Source organism: Apus apus, chromosome 1 (assembly GCF_020740795.1).
Source record: "Apus apus isolate bApuApu2 chromosome 1, bApuApu2.pri.cur, whole genome shotgun sequence".
NCBI lineage: Eukaryota > Metazoa > Chordata > Aves > Apodiformes > Apodidae > Apus > Apus apus.
The window spans coordinates 94,657,996-94,664,416 of NC_067282.1; positions in this window are offsets into that span (position 1 = coordinate 94,657,996).

The following is a 6,421-nucleotide window of genomic DNA, read 5'->3' on the forward strand; positions in this document are numbered from 1 at the left end:
GCTGCCCCGCAAGCTGCCGCGGGGGCAGGGCGGGCAGGCTGGGCTGGGGCTGGGGCGGGGGTGGTGGCTGGAATGGGGAGCTGAAGCGGAAACATCAAAATGTGAAGAGCTGGAGAAATTCTCTTCACTGAGACTTGGAGTTTGAACTGCGGAATATGCCAAGGGCACGTGCGAGAAGTATAGCTACCTCCTGAGGCAAGAGCTGGGCCATCCTTGGTTTTAGATGGTGGCATTTCTTCCCACTACCTTCCTATCCAAGATCAATTCCCATTGCAAAGGGCAAAAATTAAAAACAGAAAGACCTTTTTTGTTTCTTATAAACATACCAAAACACGGAGACTTGTATGTTATATATACCCCCTGAATAGCTCTGGTCTATTGTAAAGAAATACATAATATTTTGATGTTTATATATGAGCTAATCCCGCATACCTACCATAGACTAAGTACCATTTGAGTGGAGTACACGGGTGGGAGAGAACACAGAGCAAATATATGTAAAATACAATGTAAATAAGATTTGTGGATTTTTAGATGGCCAACTTGCTACATGATGTGGAAGTGCTCTAGAGATAAATAAAAGTATGATATTTAAAAAGACTATTTCAAGATAAGTTCCACGTGTTTTGAAATTACTAGAATGCTTAATTGCTAATAGCTTATTATAGCTTATGCTATTTCTTACTTGCTCATAGTAGACACGTGATAGTTCACTATCTTTACATAGCATCAGAAAGAAACTCATGGAGCTATTTTACTATTGAGAATGTAAAAAAATAAAAGAATGACAATGTGGCTGCTGTGAAAGCAAAGCAAGTGTGTCCTGTTTCTATCTATGCATAAAGACCACAAACAGGAACAGCAGTTTAAAGGTCTCACCTGTCTCACAGTAAGTAATTTCTTCCTTATATCTATACCTACCTTCTTTCAGTTTAAAACCGTTGTGCCTTGTCCCATCACTAGGGCCTTGGTAAAAAGTCTCTGCATCTTTCTTATAAGCTCCCTTTAAGTACTAGAAGGCCACTTTAAGGTCTCCCTGGAGCATTCTCCAGGCTGAACAACCACAGCCCTCTCTGTCTTTCCTCAGAGGAGAGTGTTCCAGCCTTCCCAAATGGGAAGCCCCCATTTCTGTGGCTCTCCTCTGGACCCTCTCTAGCAGGTACATGTCTGTATCATGCTCGGGGCCCCAGAGCTCGAAGCTGTACTCCAGGTGAGGTCTCACCGAGTGGAACAGAGGGAGAGAATCGCTTCCCTCCACCTGCCGGTCATGTTTATTGTTACACAGCCCCGGATAAAACTCTGGCCTGCAAGCACACACAGCCAGCTCATGTCCAGTTTTATATCCACCACTATCAGTTTACATCAGCTGAGAATGCAAAAAAACGTATTGCTGTTCCATGGGAGCTTTGATAAAGATATTTCCAACTTCAGAAAATCATAGAATTGTTTGGGTTGGAAAAGACCTTAAAGATCATCTACTTCTCACCCCCCTGCCTGGGCAGGGACACCTCCCGCTAGACCAGGTTGCTCAAAGCCCCATCCAACCTGGCCTTGAACACTTCAGGGAGGGGGCAGCCACAGCTTCCCTGGGCAACCTGTGCCAGTGTCTCACCGCCCTCACACTACAGAATTTCTTCCTCACGTCTAACCTAAATCTACCCTCTTCCAGTTTAACGCCGTAGCCTCCTTCAGGTACTGGAAGGCTGCTATAGTTTATGTTAATGGAGAATGAGAACGAACATTTGATTCTAACTAATTGCCAATGTAATGTACTGCATAATACCGCAAAGCATATTACAAAAAAAGTTAAATTTGTTCTTCAATTTTGTGTAATAAAAGGTTTGGGAAACTGAATTTCAGAATCTCACCAACCTTAAATACATGGAAATGCTGAGACATACCTGTGTGCCTGGAGCTCAGGGAGTGGGAGGAGGCAGAGAAGTCAGGAATTAAGAAGTGAAGTTGAGTCTGAGATAAAGAGACAAGGGGCAGGAAGAGGTGTTCTGTTGATTGTCTTTGTTTCTTGTTAACCAAATCTATTTTAATTGGCAATACATTAATCATAGAATCACAGAATCATTTGGGTTGGAAAAGACATGTAAGATTATCGACTTCAACAGTGAATTCAACTCGGTACTGAGCCCAGTGCTAAACCATGTCCCTCAGCACTACATGGCTTTCAAACTCCCCAGGTTACAGCTGTTTTCCATGGCAGTAATTAAGTGATCTCATCTTTATTGTGACCCATGAGCTTTTCCATCCTAATTTCTCATCCTGTCCTGGTGAGGAGAGGTGTGAGAGAGCGTATGGGTGGGCGTCCAGCTACAGTCCAAGGTCAACCCACCATGACTTCACTGGGCTTCAGAGCAGAGCCTATTTAAAACTTTTTGCTGTCTGAAAGCAGAGCTGGCTCAAGGCCCCTCAGCAACAGAGGCAACATTCACTTTTGGTCTCAGAAAGGTGAGGAAGCCCAGGGCCATGCTGTGTCTGCCACAGGGAAGACAAATTAAGACAGAATTAGGATGCCTGAAAGGGGAAGAGGAAGGTTTCTGGGCCTGCAGTTACTGTTGCATAATTGGGAGGAGGACTGCAAAACCCAGCAATGGCAAAAAATGGGGAGAGGGTGAGCCTCAGCAGAAACAGGAACTTCACATACCCCACCTCTCTCCTTGGCAGCAGCAGCAGCCCAGCGCTTCCAGGGTCTTGCATGGGCACTCCTATTTTACCCATTCCACTAAGTGTTCAAACCCCCATTTTCTCAGAGCCACTTGTGGTGTTGTACAGAGCTAAACTGGCACATCAACACCAAATAAATGTAAGTTCTGAAATTACATTTAATTAGCATCTAGTTCCTAGTCCTGCAAACTCCTATTGCTCATTCAATCCTTAAAGCTGAGCTTGCTCTGCCCACCACCTGTTTGCAGATGCAGGTTCTCTGAACTGCTAGCTCTTGGAGGTAGTAATCGTGTGTGTACATGATAATGTTAGTATCTTTAGTTCAATGAATGTCTTATCCTGACTGGAGGTTTTGGGTTAAAAGGCAATATATGATTTAAGTGCAATGCAATGATTTTAAGCCACATGTCTCCAGGTTGTGTGATACCCATAGTCACATAACCTACATCCCACTTAATGTTTTCTGTTAGCTAGGTATCACAAGTGTCTTCAGATGGTAAACAGCCAGTACTCAAGAACTTGTATCAAATCTAGGCCATGAAAATTTGGGCTTAAGCATGTAAGAAAAATACTACACCAAATCTTGAAGATAGATCCATACTTTTCTCCAGGTCCCTTCTCTTCTCTATGAAAATGTTTAACTAGCCTCATAAAGCACAGAAGGAATATAAGTGGAGCCAGTAGGACAGACAGTTCACATCTTTGAACAAAACTAGAAACTTCAGTCATTGGTTAGAGTAGAGCCTTCTATTGCAGGCCCTTTTACTACTAAGTTTGTCTCCATGCAACTAATTTATCCCCATTCATTTATTTCTGCATATTTAGGGCAAGAGTTCTAGTTATATACAGAAACAAAGTACTCTTGAACAAATAGTCTTACATTATTTCATGGTGCAGACAGACTGATTCAACCAATGCTTGTAAGGCTACCAAAGCTTTATGTTTGGAGTACCACACACAGGGCAAAACCACTCAACTCTGATCCATCCTGTTGGTTGTTTGTGAGTTTCTTAGAAAAACCACAACAATCCTCCCTCCTTGCAACAACCATTTCTGAAGTCTCCTCAGAGGAGTTCTCTTTTTTGTACACACCACTGTGAACTCTTGCAGGAACCGTTTGCTTGTGGCTTCACAGGAAAAGTCTAATGGTCAGATCACAGGTCAATATTGTTATTTCCTCTTAGAGCACTGATTGCAGGACATGTATTTCCATTGGGGAACTAATAAACCTAAGATGGCAGGGATACTGCTTTTAAGCACCACCATGCAGAAGAGGACAGTTCAGCCTGCTTAAGAAACCTCACCAAGTCATTCTGCCAAAGATGTGTACTACATCAAAACTGTATTTAGGGTTCTCTCTAACAAACAAACAAACAAATGTGTTGGGAGTATTTTTGGTGTGTAGAGTAATTTAGGGAGAACTGAAAGCAGAACAACCAGTTAGCAAACTTGGGCAGAAAATGCAATGTATCTGAAACGAGGAGAAGGGGGAATCATGTGACTGCCTATATCTGCACAATTTTCCCTCAAACTTCTCCATTTCACACTACAGATTTCATTTTTTTTTCCCCTTTATAGTAAAGGACAAGGTTTTCCATTTATTATTGGGGACCTTTAGGGTAAAAGTTGTTCTGTAATAACTGTAGTCATATGTAACTATAATTAAATAATTATAATAAATAAATAACTATACTCTGTAATACATTACCCTGTTTATAAAAATGTCAGTGATTGACCATTTTGCATGCAGTATTTTCTTACATGTGCTACATCTTCGTGTTTCCTAAACAACGCCAACTACTGAAGAGGAACTTTGCCAAGTCTCTCTAGAGTTCTGAGCAGAAAGAAGATTGCCACGTCACTTAATGTGTCAGTACCTTTGCACACACGACTTCATTATGATCTAGGATATCAGCCTCTTAACATGTTACAATTACTGTTCAACTTTGATAATGAACAGTGAGGCACGTTAAAGCAGCTGTCCTGGGACTGCACTGCAACCATGGATCAGTTCTGCAACATTGTTTAAGATTGTTACATAAAGTACAACCACTTTGCTACTAACATTCAACTTGCAGCAATGGAAGAGATACAGATGAAGTGGTAGATGTAAAAGTGGTTATTTTGTTCATAAATAAGATTGGGTCACATTTTGTACATGAAGTCTTTAGGTGCCTATACAATTCTAACCATTTATATACAGGAAAGACCCCACATTGCCCCAAACAAGAAGTTAAATTATTTATCACCTGTAAGTATACTTTGCTGCAACTGTCTTCATGTTATTGTTCTCCACATGTGACATTGTATGGGGACAAGAAGGAGAAAACTCCTGGAGTGTCCAAGAGCTTAGACACCAGAGCCACATGGAGTCACTGTGGCAGAGGGAGGACAGGCTAAGTGTCATGAATAGCTGGTCTTCTGCAGCACTTAGGAAAATGACTGCAGGCTATCTTGAAAAAATATTTCAAGGAAGACAGTATCTCCATTCCTTCCCTTACAGTCCTAGTCACAATCCAAACTGAAGCAAAATGCCTGCATTTTATTAATAAATGTCTCAAGCTTTCCTGCTCCACTAATCTGGAGCACTAAAACTGCAGTTACAAACCTGCACTTAAATTTTGTAGTTACATATATATGCATACACACTATTAGAAGAAAACCAAAGTTTGAGATCAGAGCTGGTGACTGGAACCTACAGCTTTACTCCTCCCTCAAGTACAGCCAGGAAAGTGAATGACTCATTCCATGTATTCTTCTCAGAGAGGCAGTAGAGAGGGTGAATAAACACGGATTTCTAAAACAAATTGTTGTTTTATTAGCCCAGCACACCACCATCAGCAGACTGAGTGGACAGCAGAGTGAGGCTGAAAATGGCTTTCAGATGAATTACTGTAGACCACTTTTTGTGAATGGGCCACCTTTTCCAGCAGAGGCACCTGGCTCCAAAAGGGAATAGCTGACTCCAACCCTTTTCCTGCACACTCTAGCTTTATCACACCCAGTGTTCAAACAATTACATAACTGAAAATTCAACCTCTGACACCAAATACTTTATTTTCCAGTGTAGAAATCTTTGAATCTGCCACATTCTGGCTTCAATATTAGAAGGCAGCCAACATTTTGGATGTAGAAAAACCCGTTAAAAGCTTTGGCATCTGAGGTTGTTACTGAGTGATTCTGAACAAATCTGACACTACACAGTGTGCACTTATGTTAATATATTCAGAGAGGACAGGCTTCTAAAATCTGTGCAACTGTTTCAGCAATTTCAGTTGAAGGAATATGATTGTTTTAAATAACCAAATAGAAATACAGTACATTTTCACTCCCGCAGTAATTGTAGCTGTTTACATGTATTTACAAACAGCAGCACTAACTATCCAGCTGGACAACTAACCTGACTTAGCAGCACACATCTTAGAACTGCTTTAGCACATTTTATTCTGCCCACAGAATATACCCCCCTCACACACACCCCAATACATATAACCACAGATGTAAGGGCAGCAGGTATTCTGAGTACTGGCAGCAGTTTTGCTGTACCATAAAAGCCTGCATTAAAGATTTCATCCCAAAGCCAGGAAGTCAGCCTTCACTGAGCTTTATACTGCTGTTGCTACACTAGAAAGAGTAACCAAACCAGACTATGCAAAAGCTGTCTCAACTGTGCCTAGAAAGCAGGCATTCTTTAATATACAATATTGTCCCTCCCTCATTAAAAAAAAAAAAAAAATCTCCTTTT